Below are 24,324 nucleotides of genomic sequence, written 5' to 3'. Positions count from 1 at the left end.
AGTAACACTTGTTCAGAACGAAAGAAAGCACAGAGCCCCAGATTTTATGTTGTCCTGGAGAGCTTGCAGAGCACTGGGGAAAGGCAGGCAGAGAATTCCCTGCTAGCACCTTCTCTGTGCGTGTTCACATTGCTTCGCAGAATCGCTTTTGTGCAGAAAACAGTAACACTTGTTCAGAACAAAAGAAAGCACAGAGCCCCAGATTTGCTGTTGTCCTGGAGAGCTTGCAGAGCACTGGGGAAAGGCAGGCAGAGCATTCCCTGCTAGCACCTTCTCTGTGCCTGGGAAGCAGAAGTGTTCACATTGCTTCGCGGAATCGCTTTTGTGCAGAAAACAGTAACACTTGTTCAGAACGAAAGAAAGCACAGAGCCCCAGATTTTATGTTGTCCTGGAGAGGTTGCAGAGCACTGGGGAAAGGCAGGCAGAGCATTCCCTGCTAGCACCTTTTCTGTGCCTGGAAAGCAGAAGTGTTCACATTGCTTCGCAGAATCGCTTTTGTGCAGAAAACACTAACACTTGTTCAGAACGAAAGAAAGCACAGAGCCCCAGATTTGCTGTTGTCCTGGAGAGCTTGCAGAGCACTGGGGAAAGGCAGGCAGAGAATTCCCTGCTAGCACCTTCTCTGTGCATGGGAATCAGAGTGTTCACATTGCTTCACAGAATCGCTTTTGTGCAGAAAACACTAACACTTGTTCAGAATGAAAGAAAGCACAGAGCCCCAGATTTTATGTTGTCCTGGAGAGCTCGCAGAGCACTGGGGAAAGGCAGGCAGAGAATTCCCTGCTAGCGCCTTCTCTCTGCCTGGGAAGCAGAAGTGTTCACATTGCCTCACAGAATGACTTTTGTGCAGAAAACAGTAACACTTGTTCAGAACGAAAGAAAGCACAGAGTCCCAGATTTTATGTTGTCCTGGAGAGCTGGCAGAGCACTGGGGAAAGGCAGGCAGAGACTTCCCTGCTAGCACCTTCTCTGTGCCTGTTCACATTGCTTCGCAGAATCGCTTTTGTGCAGAAAACAGTAACACTTGTTCAGAACGAAAGAAAGCACAGAGCCCCAGATTTTATGTTGTCCTGGAGAGCTTGCAGAGCACTGGGGAAAGGCAGGCAGAGCATTCCCTGCTAGCACCTTCTCTGTGCCTGTTCACATTGCTTCGCAGAATCGCTTTTGTGCAGAAAACAGTAACACTTGTTCAGAACGAAAGAAAGCACAGAGCCCCAGATTTGCTGTTGTCCTGGAGAGCTTGCAGAGCACTGGGGAAAGGCAGGCAGAGAATTCCCTGCTAGCACCTTCTCTGTGCCTGTTCACATTGATTCGCAGAATCGCTTTTGTGCAGAAAACACTAACAGTTGTTCATAACGAAAGAAAGCACAGAGCACCAGATTTGCTGTTGTCCTGGAGAGCTTGCAGAGCACTGGGGAAAGGCAGGCAGAGCATTCCCTGCTAGCACCTTCTCTGTGCCTGGGAAGCAGAAGTGTTCACATTGCTTCGCAGAATCGCTTTTGTGCAGAAAACAGTAACACTTCTTCAAAACGAAAGAAAGCACAGAGCCCCAGATTTTATGTTGTCCTGGAGAGCTTGCAGAGCACTGGGGAAAGGCAGGCAGAGAATTCCCTGCTAGCACCTTCTCTGTGCCTGGGAAGCAGAAGTGTTCACATTGCTTCGCAGAATCGCTTTTGTGCAGAAAACACTAACACTTGTTCAGAACGAAAGAAAGCACAGAGCCCCAGATTTGCTGTTGTCCTGGAGAGCTTGCAGAGCACTGGGGAAAGGCAGGCAGAGAATTCCCTGCTAGCACCTTCTCTGTGCCTGTTCACATTGCTTCGCAGAATCGCTTTTGTGCAGAAAACACTAACACTTGTTCAGAATGAAAGAAAGCACAGAGCCCCAGATTTGCTGTTGTCCTGGAGAGCTTGCAGAGCACTGGGGATAGGCAGGCAGAGAATTCCCTGCTAGCACCTTCTCTGTGCGTGTTCACATTGCTTCGCAGAATCGCTTTTGTGTAGAAAACAGTAACACTTGTTCAGAACGAAAGAAAGCACAGAGCCCCAGATTTGCTGTTGTCCTGGAGAGCTTGCAGAGCACTGGGGAAAGGCAGGCAGAGACTTCCCTGCTAGCACCTTCTCTGTGCCTGTTCACATTGCTTCGCAGAATCGCTTTTGTGCAGAAAACACTAACACTTGTTCAGCACGAAAGAAAGCACAGAGCCCCAGATTTGCTGTTGTCCTGGAGAGCTTGCAGAGCACTGGGGAAAAGCAGGCAGAGCATTCCCTGCTAGCACCTTCTCTGTGCCTGGGAAGCAGAGGTGTTCACATTGCTTCGCGGAATCGCTTTTGTGCAGAAAACAGTAACACTTGTTCAGAACGAAAGAAAGCACAGAGCCCCAGATTTTATGTTGTCCTGGAGAGCTTGCAGAGCACTGGGGAAAGGCAGGCAGAGAATTCCCTGCTAGCACCTTCTCTGTGCCTGGGAAGCAGAAGTGTTCACATTGCTTCGCGGAATAGCTTTTGTGCAGAAAACAGTAACACTTGTTCAGAACGAAAGAAAGCACAGAGCCCCAGATTTTATGTTGTCCTGGAGAGCTTGCAGAGCACTGGGGAAAGGCAGGCAGAGAATTCCCTGCTAGCACCTTCTCTGTGCCTGTTCACATTGCTTCGCAGAATCGCTTTTGTGCAGAAAACAGTAACACTTGTTCAGAACGAAAGAAAGCACAGAGCCCCAGATTTGCTGTTGTCCTGGAGAGCTTTCAGAGCACTGGGGAAAGGCAGGCAGAGAATTCCCTGCTAGCACCTTCTCTGTGCCTGTTCACATTGCTTCGCAGAATCGCTTTTGTGCAGAAAACAGTAACACTTGTTCAGAACGAAAGAAAGCACAGACCCCAGATTTGCTGTTGTCCTGGAGATCTTGCAGAGCACTGGGGAAAGGCAGGCAGAGAATTCCCTGCTAGCACCTTCTCTGTGCCTGGGAAGCAGAGTGTTCACATTGCTTCGCAGAATCGCTTTTGTGCAGAAAACACTAACACTTGTTCAGAACGAAAGAAAGCACAGAGCCCCAGATTTTATGTTGTCCTGGAGAGCTTGCAGAGCACTGGGGAAAGGCAGGCAGAGAATTCCCTGCTAGCACCTTCTCTGTGCCTGGGAAGCAGAAGTGTTCACATTGCGTCCCAGAATCGCTTTTGTGCAGAAAACACTAACACTTGTTCAGAATGAAAGAAAGCACAGAGCCCCAGATTTTATGTTGTCCTGGAGAGCTTGCAGAGCACTGGGGAAAGGCAGGCAGAGAATTCCCTGCTAGCACCTTCTCTGTGCCTGGGAAGCAGAGTGTTCACATTGCTTCGCGGAATCGCTTTTGTGCAGAAAACAGTAACACTTGTTCAGAACGAAAGAAAGCACAGAGCCCCAGATTTTATGTTGTCCTGGAGAGCTTGCAGAGCACTGGGGAAAGGCAGGCAGAGAATTCCCTGCTAGCACCTTCTCTGTGCCTGTTCACATTGCTTCGCAGAATCGCTTTTGTGCAGAAAACAGTAACACTTGTTCAGAACGAAAGAAAGCACAGAGCCCCAGATTTGCTGTTGTCCTGGAGAGCTTGCAGAGCACTGGGGAAAGGCAGGCAGAGAATTCCCTGCTAGCACCTTCTCTGTGCCTGGGAATCAGAGTGTTCACATTGCTTCACAGAATCGCTTTTGTGCAGAAAACACTAACACTTGTTCAGAATGAAAGAAAGCACAGAGCCCCAGATTTTATGTTGTCCTGGAGAGCTCGCAGAGCACTGGGGAAAGGCAGGCAGAGAATTCCCTGCTAGCGCCTTCTCTCTGCCTGGGAAGCAGAAGTGTTCACATTGCCTCACAGAATGACTTTTGTGCAGAAAACAGTAACACTTGTTCAGAACGAAAGAAAGCACAGAGCCCCAGATTTGCTGTTGTCCTGGAGAGCTTGCAGAGCACTGGGGAAAGGCAGGCAGAGACTTCCCTGCTAGCACCTTCTCTGTGCCTGTTCACATTGCTTCGCAGAATCGCTTTTGTGCAGAAAACAGTAACACTTGTTCAGAACGAAAGAAAGCACAGAGCCCCAGATTTTATGTTGTCCTGGAGAGCTTGCAGAGCACTGGGGAAAGGCAGGCAGAGAATTCCCTGCTAGCACCTTCTCTGTGCGTGTTCACATTGCTTCGCAGAATCGCTTTTGTGCAGAAAACAGTAACACTTGTTCAGAACGAAAGAAAGCACAGAGCCCCAGATTTTATGTTGTCCTGGAGAGCTTGCAGAGCACTGGGGAAAGGCAGGCAGAGAATTCCCTGCTAGCATCTTCTCTGTGCCTGGGAAACACAAGTGTTCACATTGCTTCGCAGAATCGCTTTTGTGCAGAAAACAGTAACACTTGTTCAGAATGAAAGAAAGCACAGAGCCCCAGATTTGCTGTTGTCCTGGAGAGCTTGCAGAGCACTGGGGAAAGGCAGGCAGAGAATTCCCTGCTAGCACCTTCTCTGTGCGTGTTCACATTGCTTCGCAGAATCGCTTTTGTGTAGAAAACAGTAACACTTGTTCAGAACGAAAGAAAGCACAGAGCCCCAGATTTGCTGTTGTCCTGGAGAGCTTGCAGAGCACTGGGGAAAGGCAGGCAGAGAATTCCCTGCTAGCACCTTCTCTGTGCCTGTTCATATTGATTCGCAGAATCGCTTTTGTGCAGAAAACACTAACACTTGTTCAGAACGAAAGAAAGCACAGAGCCCCAGATTTGCTGTTGTCCTGGAGAGCTTGCAGAGCACTGGGGAAAAGCAGGCAGAGCATTCCCTGCTAGCACCTTCTCTGTGCCTGGGAAGCAGAGGTGTTCACATCGCTTCGCGGAATCGCTTTTGTGCAGAAAACAGTAACACTTGTTCAGAACGAAAGAAAGCACAGAGCCCCAGATTTTATGTTGTCCTGGAGAGCTTGCAGAGCACTGGGGAAAGGCAGGCAGAGAATTCCCTGCTAGCACCTTCTCTGTGCGTGTTCACATTGCTTCGCAGAATCGCTTTTGTGCAGAAAATACTAACACTTGTTCAGAACGAAAGAAAGCACAGAGCCCCAGATTTTATGTTGTCCTGGAGAGCTTGCAGAGCACTGGGGAAAGGCAGGCAGAGAATTCCCTGCTAGCACCTTCTCTGTGCCTGGGAAGCAGAGTGTTCACATTGCTTCGCGGAATCGCTTTTGTGCAGAAAACAGTAACACTTGTTCAGAACGAAAGAAAGCACAGAGCCCCAGATTTTACGTTGTCCTGGAGAGCTTGCAGAGCACTGGGGAAAGGCAGGCAGAGAATTCCCTGCTAGCACCTTCTCTGTGCCTGTTCACATTGATTCGCAGAATCGCTTTTGTGCAGAAAACAGTAACACTTGTTCAGAACGAAAGAAAGCACAGAGCCCCAGATTTGCTGTTGTCCTGGAGAGCTTGCAGAGCACTGGGGAAAGGCAGGCAGAGAATTCCCTGCTAGCACCTTCTCTGTGCCTGTTCACATTGCTTCGCAGAATCGCTTTTGTGCAGAAAACAGTAACACTTGTTCAGAACGAAAGAAAGCACAGACCCCAGATTTGCTGTTGTCCTGGAGATCTTGCAGAGCACTGGGGAAAGGCAGGCAGAGAATTCCCTGCTAGCACCTTCTCTGTGCCTGGGAAGCAGAGTGTTCACATTGCTTCGCAGAATCGCTTTTGTGCAGAAAACAGTAACACTTGTTCAGAACGAAAGAAAGCACAGAGCCCCAGATTTTATGTTGTCCTGGAGAGCTTGCAGAGCACTGGGGAAAGGCAGGCAGAGAATTCCCTGCTAGCACCTTCTCTGTGCCTGTTCACATTGCTTCGCAGAATCGCTTTTGTGCAGAAAACAGTAACACTTGTTCAGAACGAAAGAAAGCACAGAGCCCCAGATTTGCTGTTGTCCTGGAGAGCTTGCAGAGCACTGGGGAAAGGCAGGCAGAGAATTCCCTGCTAGCACCTTCTCTGTGCCTGGGAATCAGAGTGTTCACATTGCTTCACAGAATCGCTTTTGTGCAGAAAACACTAACACTTGTTCAGAATGAAAGAAAGCACAGAGCCCCAGATTTTATGTTGTCCTGGAGAGCTCGCAGAGCACTGGGGAAAGGCAGGCAGAGAATTCCCTGCTAGCGCCTTCTCTCTGCCTGGGAAGCAGAAGTGTTCACATTGCCTCACAGAATGACTTTTGTGCAGAAAACAGTAACACTTGTTCAGAACGAAAGAAAGCACAGAGCCCCAGATTTGCTGTTGTCCTGGAGAGCTTGCAGAGCACTGGGGAAAGGCAGGCAGAGAATTCCCTGCTAGCATCTTCTCTGTGCCTGGGAAACACAAGTGTTCACATTGCTTCGCAGAATCGCTTTTGTGCAGAAAACAGTAACACTTGTTCAGAATGAAAGAAAGCACAGAGCCCCAGATTTGCTGTTGTCCTGGAGAGCTTGCAGAGCACTGGGGAAAGGCAGGCAGAGAATTCCCTGCTAGCACCTTCTCTGTGCGTGTTCACATTGCTTCGCAGAATCGCTTTTGTGTAGAAAACAGTAACACTTGTTCAGAACGAAAGAAAGCACAGAGCCCCAGATTTGCTGTTGTCCTGGAGAGCTTGCAGAGCACTGGGGAAAGGCAGGCAGAGAATTCCCTGCTAGCACCTTCTCTGTGCCTGTTCATATTGATTCGCAGAATCGCTTTTGTGCAGAAAACACTAACACTTGTTCAGAACGAAAGAAAGCACAGAGCCCCAGATTTGCTGTTGTCCTGGAGAGCTTGCAGAGCACTGGGGAAAAGCAGGCAGAGCATTCCCTGCTAGCACCTTCTCTGTGCCTGGGAAGCAGAGGTGTTCACATCGCTTCGCGGAATCGCTTTTGTGCAGAAAACAGTAACACTTGTTCAGAACGAAAGAAAGCACAGAGCCCCAGATTTTATGTTGTCCTGGAGAGCTTGCAGAGCACTGGGGAAAGGCAGGCAGAGAATTCCCTGCTAGCACCTTCTCTGTGCGTGTTCACATTGCTTCGCAGAATCGCTTTTGTGCAGAAAATACTAACACTTGTTCAGAACGAAAGAAAGCACAGAGCCCCAGATTTTATGTTGTCCTGGAGAGCTTGCAGAGCACTGGGGAAAGGCAGGCAGAGAATTCCCTGCTAGCACCTTCTCTGTGCCTGGGAAGCAGAGTGTTCACATTGCTTCGCGGAATCGCTTTTGTGCAGAAAACAGTAACACTTGTTCAGAACGAAAGAAAGCACAGAGCCCCAGATTTTACGTTGTCCTGGAGAGCTTGCAGAGCACTGGGGAAAGGCAGGCAGAGAATTCCCTGCTAGCACCTTCTCTGTGCCTGTTCACATTGATTCGCAGAATCGCTTTTGTGCAGAAAACAGTAACACTTGTTCAGAACGAAAGAAAGCACAGAGCCCCAGATTTGCTGTTGTCCTGGAGAGCTTGCAGAGCACTGGGGAAAGGCAGGCAGAGAATTCCCTGCTAGCACCTTCTCTGTGCCTGTTCACATTGCTTCGCAGAATCGCTTTTGTGCAGAAAACAGTAACACTTGTTCAGAACGAAAGAAAGCACAGACCCCAGATTTGCTGTTGTCCTGGAGATCTTGCAGAGCACTGGGGAAAGGCAGGCAGAGAATTCCCTGCTAGCACCTTCTCTGTGCCTGGGAAGCAGAGTGTTCACATTGCTTCGCAGAATCGCTTTTGTGCAGAAAACAGTAACACTTGTTCAGAACGAAAGAAAGCACAGAGCCCCAGATTTTATGTTGTCCTGGAGAGCTTGCAGAGCACTGGGGAAAGGCAGGCAGAGAATTCCCTGCTAGCACCTTCTCTGTGCCTGTTCACATTGCTTCGCAGAATCGCTTTTGTGCAGAAAACAGTAACACTTGTTCAGAACGAAAGAAAGCACAGAGCCCCAGATTTGCTGTTGTCCTGGAGAGCTTGCAGAGCACTGGGGAAAGGCAGGCAGAGAATTCCCTGCTAGCACCTTCTCTGTGCCTGGGAATCAGAGTGTTCACATTGCTTCACAGAATCGCTTTTGTGCAGAAAACACTAACACTTGTTCAGAATGAAAGAAAGCACAGAGCCCCAGATTTTATGTTGTCCTGGAGAGCTCGCAGAGCACTGGGGAAAGGCAGGCAGAGAATTCCCTGCTAGCGCCTTCTCTCTGCCTGGGAAGCAGAAGTGTTCACATTGCCTCACAGAATGACTTTTGTGCAGAAAACAGTAACACTTGTTCAGAACGAAAGAAAGCACAGAGCCCCAGATTTGCTGTTGTCCTGGAGAGCTTGCAGAGCACTGGGGAAAGGCAGGCAGAGACTTCCCTGCTAGCACCTTCTCTGTGCCTGTTCACATTGCTTCGCAGAATCGCTTTTGTGCAGAAAACAGTAACACTTGTTCAGAACGAAAGAAAGCACAGAGCCCCGGATTTTATGTTGTCCTGGAGAGCTTGCAGAGCACTGGGGAAAGGCAGGCAGAGAATTCCCTGCTAGCACCTTCTCTGTGCGTGTTCACATTGCTTCGCAGAATCGCTTTTGTGCAGAAAACAGTAACACTTGTTCAGAACGAAAGAAAGCACAGAGCCCCAGATTTTATGTTGTCCTGGAGAGCTTGCAGAGCACTGGGGAAAGGCAGGCAGAGAATTCCCTGCTAGCATCTTCTCTGTGCCTGGGAAACACAAGTGTTCACATTGCTTCGCAGAATCGCTTTTGTGCAGAAAACACTAACACTTGTTCAGAATGAAAGAAAGCACAGAGCCCCAGATTTGCTGTTGTCCTGGAGAGCTTGCAGAGCACTGGGGAAAGGCAGGCAGAGAATTCCCTGCTAGCACCTTCTCTGTGCGTGTTCACATTGCTTCGCAGAATCGCTTTTGTGTAGAAAACAGTAACACTTGTTCAGAACGAAAGAAAGCACAGAGCCCCAGATTTGCTGTTGTCCTGGAGAGCTTGCAGAGCACTGGGGAAAGGCAGGCAGAGAATTCCCTGCTAGCACCTTCTCTGTGCCTGTTCATATTGATTCGCAGAATCGCTTTTGTGCAGAAAACACTAACACTTGTTCAGAACGAAAGAAAGCACAGAGCCCCAGATTTGCTGTTGTCCTGGAGAGCTTGCAGAGCACTGGGGAAAAGCAGGCAGAGCATTCCCTGCTAGCACCTTCTCTGTGCCTGGGAAGCAGAGGTGTTCACATCGCTTCGCGGAATCGCTTTTGTGCAGAAAACAGTAACACTTGTTCAGAACGAAAGAAAGCACAGAGCCCCAGATTTTATGTTGTCCTGGAGAGCTTGCAGAGCACTGGGGAAAGGCAGGCAGAGAATTCCCTGCTAGCACCTTCTCTGTGCGTGTTCACATTGCTTCGCAGAATCGCTTTTGTGCAGAAAATACTAACACTTGTTCAGAACGAAAGAAAGCACAGAGCCCCAGATTTTATGTTGTCCTGGAGAGCTTGCAGAGCACTGGGGAAAGGCAGGCAGAGAATTCCCTGCTAGCACCTTCTCTGTGCCTGGGAAGCAGAGTGTTCACATTGCTTCGCGGAATCGCTTTTGTGCAGAAAACAGTAACACTTGTTCAGAACGAAAGAAAGCACAGAGCCCCAGATTTTACCTTGTCCTGGAGAGCTTGCAGAGCACTGGGGAAAGGCAGGCAGAGAATTCCCTGCTAGCACCTTCTCTGTGCCTGTTCACATTGATTCGCAGAATCGCTTTTGTGCAGAAAACAGTAACACTTGTTCAGAACGAAAGAAAGCACAGAGCCCCAGATTTGCTGTTGTCCTGGAGAGCTTGCAGAGCACTGGGGAAAGGCAGGCAGAGAATTCCCTGCTAGCACCTTCTCTGTGCGTGTTCACATTGCTTCGCAGAATCGCTTTTGTGCAGAAAACAGTAACACTTGTTCAGAACGAAAGAAAGCACAGACCCCAGATTTGCTGTTGTCCTGGAGATCTTGCAGAGCACTGGGGAAAGGCAGGCAGAGAATTCCCTGCTAGCACCTTCTCTGTGCCTGGGAAGCAGAGTGTTCACATTGCTTCGCAGAATCGCTTTTGTGCAGAAAACAGTAACACTTGTTCAGAACGAAAGAAAGCACAGAGCCCCAGATTTTATGTTGTCCTGGAGAGCTTGCAGAGCACTGGGGAAAGGCAGGCAGAGAATTCCCTGCTAGCACCTTCTCTGTGCCTGGGAAGCAGAAGTGTTCACATTGCTTCGCAGAATCGCTTTTGTGCAGAAAACACTAACACTTGTTCAGAATGAAAGAAAGCACAGAGCCCCAGATTTTATGTTGTCCTGGAGAGCTTGCAGAGCACTGGGGAAAGGCAGGCAGAGAATTCCCTGCTAGCACCTTCTCTGTGCGTGTTCACATTGCTTCGCAGAATCGCTTTTGTGCAGAAAACAGTAACACTTGTTCAGAACGAAAGAAAGCACAGAGCCCCAGATTTTATGTTGTCCTGGAGAGCTTGCAGAGCACTGGGGAAAGGCAGGCAGAGAATTCCCTGCTAGCACCTTCTCTGTGCCTGTTCACATTGATTCGCAGAATCGCTTTTGTGCAGAAAACAGTAACACTTGTTCAGAACGAAAGAAAGCACAGAGCACCAGATTTGCTGTTCTCCTGGAGAGCTTGCAGAGCACTGGGGAAAGGCAGGCAGAGCATTCCCTGCTAGCACCTTCTCTGTGCCTGGGAAGCAGAAGTGTTCACATTGCTTCGCAGAATCGCTTTTGTGCAGAAAACAGTAACACTTCTTCAAAACGAAAGAAAGCACAGAGCCCCAGATTTTATGTTGTCCTGGAGAGCTTGCAGAGCACTGGGGAAAGGCAGGCAGAGAATTCCCTGCTAGCACCTTCTCTGTGCCTGGGAAGCAGAGTGTTCACATTGCTTCGCAGAATCGCTTTTGTGCAGAAAACACTAACACTTGTTCAGAACGAAAGAAAGCACAGAGCCCCAGATTTGCTGTTGTCCTGGAGAGCTTGCAGAGCACTGGGGAAAGGCAGGCAGAGACTTCCCTGCTAGCACCTTCTCTGTGCCTGTTCACATTGCTTCGCAGAATCGCTTTTGTGCAGAAAACAGTAACACTTGTTCAGAATGAAAGAAAGCACAGAGCCCCAGATTTGCTGTTGTCCTGGAGAGCTTGCAGAGCACTGGGGAAAGGCAGGCAGAGAATTCCCTGCTAGCACCTTCTCTGTGCGTGTTCACATTGCTTCGCAGAATCGCTTTTGTGTAGAAAACAGTAACACTTGTTCAGAACGAAAGAAAGCACAGAGCCCCAGATTTGCTGTTGTCCTGGAGAGCTTGCAGAGCACTGGGGAATGGCAGGCAGAGACTTCCCTGCTAGCACCTTCTCTGTGCCTGTTCACATTGCTTCGCAGAATCGCTTTTGTGCAGAAAACACTAACACTTGTTCAGAACGAAAGAAAGCACAGAGCCCCAGATTTTATGTTGTCCTGGAGAGCTTGCAGAGCACTGGGGAAAGGCAGGCAGAGAATTCCCTGCTAGCACCTTCTCTGTGCGTGTTCACATTGCTTCGCAGAATCGCTTTTGTGCAGAAAATACTAACACTTGTTCAGAACGAAAGAAAGCACAGAGCCCCAGATTTTATGTTGTCCTGGAGAGCTTGCAGAGCACTGGGGAAAGGCAGGCAGAGAATTCCCTGCTAGCACCTTCTCTGTGCCTGGGAAGCAGAGTGTTCACATTGCTTCGCGGAATCGCTTTTGTGCAGAAAACAGTAACACTTGTTCAGAACGAAAGAAAGCACAGAGCCCCAGATTTTACGTTGTCCTGGAGAGCTTGCAGAGCACTGGGGAAAGGCAGGCAGAGAATTCCCTGCTAGCACCTTCTCTGTGCCTGTTCACATTGATTCGCAGAATCGCTTTTGTGCAGAAAACAGTAACACTTGTTCAGAACGAAAGAAAGCACAGAGCCCCAGATTTGCTGTTGTCCTGGAGAGCTTGCAGAGCACTGGGGAAAGACAGGCAGAGAATTCCCTGCTAGCACCTTCTCTGTGCCTGTTCACATTGCTTCGCAGAATCGCTTTTGTGCAGAAAACAGTAACACTTGTTCAGAACGAAAGAAAGCACAGACCCCAGATTTGCTGTTGTCCTGGAGATCTTGCAGAGCACTGGGGAAAGGCAGGCAGAGAATTCCCTGCTAGCACCTTCTCTGTGCCTGGGAAGCAGAGTGTTCACATTGCTTCGCAGAATCGCTTTTGTGCAGAAAACACTAACACTTGTTCAGAACGAAAGAAAGCACAGAGCCCCAGATTTGCTGTTGTCCTGGAGAGCTTGCAGAGCACTGGGGAAAGGCAGGCAGAGCATTCCCTGCTAGCACCTTCTCTGTGCCTGGGAAGCAGAAGTGTTCACATTGCGTCGCAGAATCGCTTTTGTGCAGAAAACACTAACAGTTGTTCAGATTGAAAGAAAGCACAGAGCCCCAGATTTGCTGTTGTCCTGGAGAGCTTGCAGAGCACTGGGGAAAGGCAGGCAGAGCATTCCCTGCTAGCACCTTCTCTGTGCCTGGGAAGCAGAAGTGTTCACATTGCTTCGCAGAATCGCTTTTGTGCAGAAAACACTAACACTTGTTCAGAACGAAAGAAAGCACAGAGCCCCAGAATTGCTGTTGTCCTGGAGAGCTTGCAGAGCACTGGGGAAAGGCAGGCAGAGAATTCCCTGCTAGCACCTTCTCTGTGCCTGTTCACATTGCTTCGCGGAATCGCTTTTGTGCAGAAAACAGTAACACTTGTTCAGAACGAAAGAAAGCACAGAGCCCCAGATTTTACGTTGTCCTGGAGAGCTTGCAGAGCACTGGGGAAAGGCAGGCAGAGAATTCCCTGCTAGCACCTTCTCTGTGCCTGTTCACATTGCTTCGCAGAATCGCTTTTGTGCAGAAAACAGTAACACTTGTTCAGAACGAAAGAAAGCACAGAGCCCCAGACTTGCTGTTGTCCTGGAGAGCTTGCAGAGCACTGGGGAAAGGCAGGCAGAGAATTCCCTGCTAGCACCTTCTCTGTGCCTGTTCACATTGCTTCGCAGAATCGCTTTTGTGCAGAAAACAGTAACACTTGTTCAGAACGAAAGAAAGCACAGACCCCAGATTTGCTGTTGTCCTGGAGATCTTGCAGAGCACTGGGGAAAGGCAGGCAGAGAATTCCCTGCTAGCACCTTCTCTGTGCCTGGGAAGCAGAGTGTTCACATTGCTTCGCAGAATCGCTTTTGTGCAGAAAACAGTAACACTTGTTCAGAACGAAAGAAAGCACAGAGCCCCAGATTTTATGTTGTCCTGGAGAGCTTGCAGAGCACTGGGGAAAGGCAGGCAGAGAATTCCCTGCTAGCACCTTCTCTGTGCCTGGGAAGCAGAAGTGTTCACATTGCGTCCCAGAATCGCTTTTGTGCAGAAAACACTAACACTTGTTCAGAATGAAAGAAAGCACAGAGCCCCAGATTTTATGTTGTCCTGGAGAGCTTGCAGAGCACTGGGGAAAGGCAGGCAGAGAATTCCCTGCTAGCACCTTCTCTGTGCCTGGGAAGCAGAGTGTTCACATTGCTTCGCAGAATCGCTTTTGTGCAGAAAACAGTAACACTTGTTCAGAACGAAAGAAAGCACAGAGCCCCAGATTTTATGTTGTCCTGGAGAGCTTGCAGAGCACTGGGGAAAGGCAGGCAGAGAATTCCCTGCTAGCACCTTCTCTGTGCCTGTTCACATTGATTCGCAGAATCGCTTTTGTGCAGAAAACACTAACAGTTGTTCAGATTGAAAGAAAGCACAGAGCCCCAGATTTGCTGTTGTCCTGGAGAGCTTGCAGAGCACTGGGGAAAGGCAGGCAGAGCATTCCCTGCTAGCACCTTCTCTGTGCCTGGGAAGCAGAAGTGTTCACATTGCTTCGCAGAATCGCTTTTGTGCAGAAAACACTAACACTTGTTCAGAACGAAAGAAAGCACAGAGCCCCAGAATTGCTGTTGTCCTGGAGAGCTTGCAGAGCACTGGGGAAAGGCAGGCAGAGAATTCCCTGCTAGCACCTTCTCTGTGCCTGTTCACATTGCTTCGCGGAATCGCTTTTGTGCAGAAAACAGTAACACTTGTTCAGAACGAAAGAAAGCACAGAGCCCCAGATTTTACGTTGTCCTGGAGAGCTTGCAGAGCACTGGGGAAAGGCAGGCAGAGAATTCCCTGCTAGCACCTTCTCTGTGCCTGTTCACATTGCTTCGCAGAATCGCTTTTGTGCAGAAAACAGTAACACTTGTTCAGAACGAAAGAAAGCACAGAGCCCCAGATTTGCTGTTGTCCTGGAGAGCTTGCAGAGCACTGGGGAAAGGCAGGCAGAGAATTCCCTGCTAGCACCTTCTCTGTGCCTGTTCACATTGCTTCGCAGAATCGCTTTTGTGCAGAAAACAGTAACACTTGTTCAGAACGAAAGAAAGCACAGACCCCAGATTTGCTGTTGTCCTGGAGATCTTGCAGAGCACTGGGGAAAGGCAGGCAGAGAATTCCCTGCTAGCACCTTCTCTGTGCCTGGGAAGCAGAGTGTTCACATTGCTTCGCAGAATCGCTTTTGTGCAGAAAACAGTAACACTTGTTCAGAACGAAAGAAAGCACAGAGCCCCAGATTTTATGTTGTCCTGGAGAGCTTGCAGAGCACTGGGGAAAGGCAGGCAGAGAATTCCCTGCTAGCACCTTCTCTGTGCCTGGGAAGCAGAAGTGTTCACATTGCGTCCCAGAATCGCTTTTGTGCAGAAAACACTAACACTTGTTCAGAATGAAAGAAAGCACAGAGCCCCAGATTTTATGTTGTCCTGGAGAGCTTGCAGAGCACTGGGGAAAGGCAGGCAGAGAATTCCCTGCTAGCACCTTCTCTGTGCCTGGGAAGCAGAGTGTTCACATTGCTTCGCGGAATCGCTTTTGTGCAGAAAACAGTAACACTTGTTCAGAACGAAAGAAAGCACAGAGCCCCAGATTTTATGTTGTCCTGGAGAGCTTGCAGAGCACTGGGGAAAGGCAGGCAGAGAATTCCCTGCTAGCACCTTCTCTGTGCCTGTTCACATTGCTTCGCGGAATCGCTTTTGTGCAGAAAACATTAACACTTGTTCAGAACGAAAGAAAGCACAGAGCCCCAGATTTGCTGTTGTCCTGGAGAGCTTGCAGAGCACTGGGGAAAGGCAGGCAGAGCATTCCCTGCTAGCACCTTCTCTGTGCCTGGGAAGCAGAAGTGTTCACATTGCGTCGCAGAATCGCTTTTGTGCAGAAAACACTAACAGTTGTTCAGATTGAAAGAAAGCACAGAGCCCCAGATTTGCTGTTGTCCTGGAGAGCTTGCAGAGCACTGGGGAAAGGCAGGCAGAGCATTCCCTGCTAGAACCTTCTCTGTGCCTGGGAAGCAGAAGTGTTCACATTGCTTCGCAGAATCGCTTTTGTGCAGAAAACACTAACACTTGTTCAGAACGAAAGAAAGCACAGAGCCCCAGAATTGCTGTTGTCCTGGAGAGCTTGCAGAGCACTGGGGAAAGGCAGGCAGAGAATTCCCTGCTAGCACCTTCTCTGTGCCTGTTCACATTGCTTCGCAGAATCGCTTTTGTGCAGAAAACACTAACACTTGTTCAGAACGAAAGAAAGCACAGAGCCCCAGATTTTATGTTGTCCTGGAGAGCTTGCAGAGCACTGGGGAAAGGCAGGCAGAGAATTCCCTGCTAGCACCTTCTCTGTGCCTGGGAAGCAGAGTGTTAACATTGCTTCGCAGAATCACTTTTGTGCAGAAAACACTAACACTTGTTCAGAATGAAAGAAAGCACAGAGCCCCAGATTTGCTGTTGTCCTGGAGAGTTCGCAGAGCACTGGGGAAAGGCAGGCAGAGAATTCCCTGCTAGCGCCTTCTCTCTGCCTGGGAAGCAGAAGTGTTCACATTGCCTCACAGAATGACTTTTGTGCAGAAAACAGTAACACTTGTTCAGAACGAAAGAAAGCACAGAGCCCCAGAATTGCTGTTGTCCTGGAGAGCTTGCAGAGCACTGGGGAAAGGCAGGCAGAGAATTCCCTGCTAGCACCTTCTCTGTGCCTGGGAAGCAGAAGTGTTCACATTACCTCACAGAATGACTTTTGTGCAGAAAACAGTAACACTTGTTCAGAACGAAAGAAAGCACAGAGCCCCAGATTTTATGTTGTCCTGGAGAGCTTGCAGAGCACTGGGGAAAGGCAGGCAGAGAATTCCCTGCTAGCACCTTCTCTGTGCGTGTTCACATTGCTTCGCAGAATCGCTTTTGTGCAGAAAACAGTAACACTTGTTCAGAACAAAAGAAAGCACAGAGCCCCAGATTTTATGTTGTCCTGGAGAGCTTGCAGAGCACTGGGGAAAGGCAGGCAGAGAATTCCCTGCTAGCACCTTCTCTGTGCCTGGGAAGCAGAAGTGTTCACATTGCTTCGCGGAATCGCTTTTGTGCAGAAAACAGTAATACTTGTTCAAAACGAAAGAAAGCACAGAGCCCCAGATTTGCTGTTGTCCTGGAGAGGTTGCAGAGCACTGGGGAAAGGCAGGCAGAGAATTCCCTGCTAGCACCTTCTCTGTGCCTGTTCACATTGCTTCGCAGAATCGCTTTTGTGCAGAAAACACTAACACTTGTTCAGAATGAAAGAAAGCACAGAGCCCCAGATTTTATGTTGTCCTGGAGAGCTTGCAGAGCACTGGGGAAAGGCAGGCAGAGAATTCCCTGCTAGCACCTTCTCTGTGCCTGGGAAGCAGAGTGTTCACATTGCTTCGCGGAATCGCTTTTGTGCAGAAAACAGTAACACTTGTTCAGAACGAAAGAAAGCACAGAGCCCCAGATTTTATGTTGTCCTGGAGAGCTTGCAGAGCACTGGGGAAAGGCAGGCAGAGAATTCCCTGCTAGCACCTCTCTCTGCCTGGGAAGCAGAAGTGTTCACATTGCCTCACAGTATGACTTTTGTGCAGAAAACAGTAACACTTGTTCAGAACGAAAGAAAGCACAGAGCCCCAGATTTTATGTTGTCCTGGAGAGCTTGCAGAGCACTGGGGAAAGGCAGGCAGAGAATTCCCTGCTAGCACCTTCTCTGTGCGTGTTCACATTGCTTCGCAGAATCGCTTTTGTGCAGAAAACAGTAACACTTGTTCAGAACAAAAGAAAGCACAGAGCCCCAGATTTTATGTTGTCCTGGAGAGCTTGCAGAGCACTGGGGAAAGGCAGGCAGAGCATTCCCTGCTAGCACCTTCTCTGTGCCTGGGAAGCAGAAGTGTTCACATTGCTTCGCGGAATCGCTTTTGTGCAGAAAACAGTAACACTTGTTCAGAACGAAAGAAAGCACAGAGCCCCAGATTTTATGTTGTCCTGGAGAGGTTGCAGAGCACTGGGGAAAGGCAGGCAGAGCATTCCCTGCTAGCACCTTTTCTGTGCCTGGAAAGCAGAAGTGTTCACATTGCTTCGCAGAATCGCTTTTGTGCAGAAAACACTAACACTTGTTCAGAACGAAAGAAAGCACAGAGCCCCAGATTTTATGTTGTCCTGGAGAGCTCGCAGAGCACTGGGGAAAGGCAGGCAGAGAATTCCCTGCTAGCGCCTTCTCTCTGCCTGGGAAGCAGAAGTGTTCACATTGCCTCACAGAATGACTTTTGTGCAGAAAACAGTAACACTTGTTCAGAACGAAAGAAAGCACAGAGTCCCAGATTTTATGTTGTCCTGGAGAGCTTGCAGAGCACTGGGGAAAGGCAGGCAGAGACTTCCCTGCTAGCACCTTCTCTGTGCCTGTTCACATTGCTTCGCAGAATCGCTTTTGTGCAGAAAACAGTAACACTTGTTCAGAACGAAAGAAAGCACAGAGCCCCAGATTTTATGTTGTCCTGGAGAGCTTGCAGAGCACTGGGGAAAGGCAGGCAGAGCATTCCCTGCTAGCACCTTCTCTGTTCGTGTTCACATTGCTTCGCAGAATCGCTTTTGTGCAGAAAACAGTAACACTTGTTCAGAACGAAAGAAAGCACAGAGCCCCAGATTTTATGTTGTCCTGGAGAGCTTGCAGAGCACTGGGGAAAGGCAGGCAGAGAATTCCCTGCTAGCACCTTCTCTGTGCCTGTTCACATTGATTCGCAGAATCGCTTTTGTGCAGAAAACAGTAACACTTGTTCAGAACGAAAGAAAGCACAGAGCACCAGATTTGCTGTTGTCCTGGAGAGCTTGCAGAGCACTGGGGAAAGGCAGGCAGAGCATTCCCTGCTAGCACCTTCTCTGTGCCTGGGAAGCAGAAGTGTTCACATTGCTTCGCAGAATCGCTTTTGTGCAGAAAACAGTAACACTTCTTCAAAACGAAAGAAAGCACAGAGCCCCAGATTTTATGTTGTCCTGGAGAGCTTGCAGAGCACTGGGGAAAGGCAGGCAGAGAATTCCCTGCTAGCACCTTCTCTGTGCCTGGGAAGCAGAGTGTTCACATTGCTTCGCAGAATCGCTTTTGTGCAGAAAACACTAACACTTGTTCAGAACGAAAGAAAGCACAGAGCCCCAGATTTTACGTTGTCCTGGAGAGCTTGCAGAGCACTGGGGAAAGGCAGGCAGAGAATTCCCTGCTAGCACCTTCTCTGTGCCTGTTCACATTGCTTCGCAGAATCGCTTTTGTGCAGAAAACACTAACACTTGTTCAGAATGAAAGAAAGCACAGAGCCCCAGATTTGCTGTTGTCCTGGAGAGCTTGCAGAGCACTGGGGAAAGGCAGGCAGAGAATTCCCTGCTAGCACCTTCTCTGTGCGTGTTCACATTGCTTCGCAGAATCGCTTTTGTGTAGAAAACAGTAACACTTGTTCAGAACGAAAGAAAGCACAGAGCCCCAGATTTGCTGTTGTCCTGGAGAGCTTGCAGAGCACTGGGGAAAGGCAGGCAGAGACTTCCCTGCTAGCACCTTCTCTGTGCCTGTTCACATTGCTTCGCAGAATCGCTTTTGTGCAGAAAACACTAACACTTGTTCAGAACGAAAGAAAGCACAGAGCCCCAGATTTGCTGTTGTCCTGGAGAGCTTGCAGAGCACTGGGGAAAAGCAGGCAGAGCATTCCCTGCTAGCACCTTCTCTGTGCCTGGGAAGCAGAGGTGTTCACATTGCTTCGCGGAATCGCTTTTGTGCAGAAAACAGTAACACTTGTTCAGAACGAAAGAAAGCACAGAGCCCCAGATTTTATGTTGTCCTGGAGAGCTTGCAGAGCACTGGGGAAAGGCAGGCAGAGAATTCCCTGCTAGCACCTTCTCTGTGCGTGTTCACATTGCTTCGCAGAATCGCTTTTGTGCAGAAAATACTAACACTTGTTCAGAACGAAAGAAAGCACAGAGCCCCAGATTTTATGTTGTCCTGGAGAGCTTGCAGAGCACTGGGGAAAGGCAGGCAGAGAATTCCCTGCTAGCACCTTCTCTGTGCCTGGGAAGCAGAGTGTTCACATTGCTTCGCGGAATCGCTTTTGTGCAGAAAACAGTAACACTTGTTCAGAACGAAAGAAAGCACAGAGCCCCAGATTTTACGTTGTCCTGGAGAGCTTGCAGAGCACTGGGGAAAGGCAGGCAGAGAATTCCCTGCTAGCACCTTCTCTGTGCCTGTTCACATTGATTCGCAGAATCGCTTTTGTGCAGAAAACAGTAACACTTGTTCAGAACGAAAGAAAGCACAGACCCCAGATTTGCTGTTGTCCTGGAGAGCTTGCAGAGCACTGGGGAAAGGCAGGCAGAGCATTCCCTGCTAGCACCTTCTCTGTGCCTGGGAAGCAGAAGTGTTCACATTGCGTCGCAGAATCGCTTTTGTGCAGAAAACACTAACAGTTGTTCAGATTGAAAGAAAGCACAGAGCCCCAGATTTGCTGTTGTCCTGGAGAGCTTGCAGAGCACTGGGGAAAGGCAGGCAGAGCATTCCCTGCTAGAACCTTCTCTGTGCCTGGGAAGCAGAAGTGTTCACATTGCTTCGCAGAATCGCTTTTGTGCAGAAAACACTAACACTTGTTCAGAACGAAAGAAAGCACAGAGCCCCAGAATTGCTGTTGTCCTGGAGAGCTTGCAGAGCACTGGGGAAAGGCAGGCAGAGAATTCCCTGCTAGCACCTTCTCTGTGCCTGGGAAGCAGAAGTGTTCACATTACCTCACAGAATGACTTTTGTGCAGAAAACAGTAACACTTGTTCAGAACGAAAGAAAGCACAGAGCCCCAGATTTTATGTTGTCCTGGAGAGCTTGCAGAGCACTGGGGAAAGGCAGGCAGAGAATTCCCTGCTAGCACCTTCTCTGTGCGTGTTCACATTGCTTCGCAGAATCGCTTTTGTGCAGAAAACAGTAACACTTGTTCAGAACAAAAGAAAGCACAGAGCCCCAGATTTTATGTTGTCCTGGAGAGCTTGCAGAGCACTGGGGAAAGGCAGGCAGAGAATTCCCTGCTAGCACCTTCTCTGTGCCTGGGAAGCAGAAGTGTTCACATTGCTTCGCGGAATCGCTTTTGTGCAGAAAACAGTAATACTTGTTCAAAACGAAAGAAAGCACAGAGCCCCAGATTTGCTGTTGTACTGGAGAGGTTGCAGAGCACTGGGGAAAGGCAGGCAGAGAATTCCCTGCTAGCACCTTCTCTGTGCCTGTTCACATTGCTTCGCAGAATCGCTTTTGTGCAGAAAACACTAACACTTGTTCAGAATGAAAGAAAGCACAGAGCCCCAGATTTTATGTTGTCCTGGAGAGCTTGCAGAGCACTGGGGAAAGGCAGGCAGAGAATTCCCTGCTAGCACCTTCTCTGTGCCTGGGAAGCAGAGTGTTCACATTGCTTCGCGGAATCGCTTTTGTGCAGAAAACAGTAACACTTGTTCAGAACGAAAGAAAGCACAGAGCCCCAGATTTTATGTTGTCCTGGAGAGCTTGCAGAGCACTGGGGAAAGGCAGGCAGAGAATTCCCTGCTAGCACCTCTCTCTGCCTGGGAAGCAGAAGTGTTCACATTGCCTCACAGAATGACTTTTGTGCAGAAAACAGTAACACTTGTTCAGAACGAAAGAAAGCACAGAGTCCCAGATTTTATGTTGTCCTGGAGAGCTTGCAGAGCACTGGGGAAAGGCAGGCAGAGACTTCCCTGCTAGCACCTTCTCTGTGCCTGTTCACATTGCTTCGCAGAATCGCTTTTGTGCAGAAAACAGTAACACTTGTTCAGAACGAAAGAAAGCACAGAGCCCCAGATTTTATGTTGTCCTGGAGAGCTTGCAGAGCACTGGGGAAAGGCAGGCAGAGCATTCCCTGCTAGCACCTTCTCTGTGCGTGTTCACATTGCTTCGCAGAATCGCTTTTGTGCAGAAAACAGTAACACTTGTTCAGAACGAAAGAAAGCACAGAGCCCCAGATTTTATGTTGTCCTGGAGAGCTTGCAGAGCACTGGGGAAAGGCAGGCAGAGAATTCCCTGCTAGCACCTTCTCTGTGCCTGTTCACATTGATTCGCAGAATCGCTTTTGTGCAGAAAACAGTAACACTTGTTCAGAACGAAAGAAAGCACAGAGCACCAGATTTGCTGTTGTCCTGGAGAGCTTGCAGAGCACTGGGGAAAGGCAGGCAGAGCATTCCCTGCTAGCACCTTCTCTGTGCCTGGGAAGCAGAAGTGTTCACATTGCTTCGCAGAATCGCTTTTGTGCAGAAAACAGTAACACTTCTTCAAAACGAAAGAAAGCACAGAGCCCCAGATTTTATGTTGTCCTGGAGAGCTTGCAGAGCACTGGGGAAAGGCAGGCAGAGAATTCCCTGCTAGCACCTTCTCTGTGCCTGGGAAGCAGAGTGTTCACATTGCTTCGCAGAATCGCTTTTGTGCAGAAAACACTAACACTTGTTCAGAACGAAAGAAAGCACAGAGCCCCAGATTTTACGTTGTCCTGGAGAGCTTGCAGAGCACTGGGGAAAGGCAGGCAGAGAATTCCCTGCTAGCACCTTCTCTGTGCCTGTTCACATTGCTTCGCAGAATCGCTTTTGTGCAGAAAACACTAACACTTTTTCAGAATGAAAGAAAGCACAGAGCCCCAGATTTGCTGTTGTCCTGGAGAGCTTGCAGAGCACTGGGGAAAGGCAGGCAGAGAATTCCCTGCTAGCACCTTCTCTGTGCGTGTTCACATTGCTTCGCAGAATCGCTTTTGTGTAGAAAACAGTAACACTTGTTCAGAACGAAAGAAAGCACAGAGCCCCAGATTTGCTGTTGTCCTGGAGAGCTTGCAGAGCACTGGGGAAAGGCAGGCAGAGACTTCCCTGCTAGCACCTTCTCTGTGCCTGTTCACATTGCTTCGCAGAATCGCTTTTGTGCAGAAAACACTAACACTTGTTCAGAACGAAAGAAAGCACAGAGCCCCAGATTTGCTGTTGTCCTGGAGAGCTTGCAGAGCACTGGGGAAAAGCAGGCAGAGCATTCCCTGCTAGCACCTTCTCTGTGCCTGGGAAGCAGAGTGTTCACATTGCTTCGCGGAATCGCTTTTGTGCAGAAAACAGTAACACTTGTTCAGAACGAAAGAAAGCACAGAGCCCCAGATTTTATGTTGTCCTGGAGAGCTTGCAGAGCACTGGGGAAAGGCAGGCAGAGAATTCCCTGCTAGCACCTTCTCTGTGCGTGTTCACATTGCTTCGCAGAATCGCTTTTGTGCAGAAAATACTAACACTTGTTCAGAACGAAAGAAAGCACAGAGCCCCAGATTTTATGTTGTCCTGGAGAGCTTGCAGAGCACTGGGGAAAGGCAGGCAGAGAATTCCCTGCTAGCACCTTCTCTGTGCCTGGGAAGCAGAGTGTTCACATTGCTTCGCGGAATCGCTTTTGTGCAGAAAACAGTAACACTTGTTCAGAACGAAAGAAAGCACAGAGCCCCAGATTTTACGTTGTCCTGGAGAGCTTGCAGAGCACTGGGGAAAGGCAGGCAGAGAATTCCCTGCTAGCACCTTCTCTGTGCCTGTTCACATTGATTCGCAGAATCGCTTTTGTGCAGAAAACAGTAACACTTGTTCAGAACGAAAGAAAGCACAGACCCCAGATTTGCTGTTGTCCTGGAGAGCTTGCAGAGCACTGGGGAAAGGCAGGCAGAGCATTCCCTGCTAGCACCTTCTCTGTGCCTGGGAAGCAGAAGTGTTCACATTGCGTCGCAGAATCGCTTTTGTGCAGAAAACACTAACAGTTGTTCAGATTGAAAGAAAGCACAGAGCCCCAGATTTGCTGTTGTCCTGGAGAGCTTGCAGAGCACTGGGGAAAGGCAGGCAGAGCATTCCCTGCTAGAACCTTCTCTGTGCCTGGGAAGCAGAAGTGTTCACATTGCTTCGCAGAATCGCTTTTGTGCAGAAAACACTAACACTTGTTCAGAACGAAAGAAAGCACAGAGCCCCAGAATTGCTGTTGTCCTGGAGAGCTTGCAGAGCACTGGGGAAAGGCAGGCAGAGAATTCCCTGCTAGCACCTTCTCTGTGCCTGTTCACATTGCTTCGCAGAATCGCTTTTGTGCAGAAAACTGTAACACTTGTTCAGAACGAAAGAAAGCACAGAGCCCCAGATTTTATGTTGTCCTGGAGAGCTTGCAGAGCACTGGGGAAAGGCAGGCAGAGCATTCCCTGCTAGCACCTTTTCTGTGCCTGGGAAGCAGAAGTGTTCACATTGCTTCGCAGAATCGCTTTTGTGCAGAAAACAGTAACACTTGTTCAGAACGAAAGAAAGCACAGAGCCCCAGATTTTATGTTGTCCTGGAGAGCTTGCAGAGCACTGGGGAAAGGCAGGCAGAGAATTCCCTGCTAGCACCTTCTCTGTGCCTGGGAAGCAGAGTGTTAACATTGCTTCGCAGAATCGCTTTTGTGCAGAAAACACTAACACTTTTTCAGAATGAAAGAAAGCACAGAGCCCCAGATTTGCTGTTGTCCTGGAGAGTTCGCAGAGCACTGGGGAAAGGCAGGCAGAGAATTCCCTGCTAGCGCCTTCTCTCTGCCTGGGAAGCAGAAGTGTTCACATTGCCTCACAGAATGACTTTTGTGCAGAAAACAGTAACACTTGTTCAGAACGAAAGAAAGCACAGAGCCCCAGAATTGCTGTTGTCCTGGAGAGCTTGCAGAGCACTGGGGAAAGGCAGGCAGAGAATTCCCTGCTAGCGCCTTCTCTCTGCCTGGGAAGCAGAAGTGTTCACATTACCTCACAGAATGACTTTTGTGCAGAAAACAGTAACACTTGTTCAGAACGAAAGAAAGCACAGAGCCCCAGATTTTATGTTGTCCTGGAGAGCTTGCAGAGCACTGGGGAAAGGCAGGCAGAGAATTCCCTGCTAGCACCTTCTCTGTGCGTGTTCACATTGCTTCGCAGAATCGCTTTTGTGCAGAAAACAGTAACACTTGTTCAGAACAAAAGAAAGCACAGAGCCCCAGATTTTATGTTGTCCT

This window comes from Strix aluco, chromosome 27 (genome assembly GCF_031877795.1).
Source record: "Strix aluco isolate bStrAlu1 chromosome 27, bStrAlu1.hap1, whole genome shotgun sequence".
Classification (NCBI taxonomy): domain Eukaryota; kingdom Metazoa; phylum Chordata; class Aves; order Strigiformes; family Strigidae; genus Strix; species Strix aluco.
Note: the sequence above shows the minus strand (reverse complement) of the source record.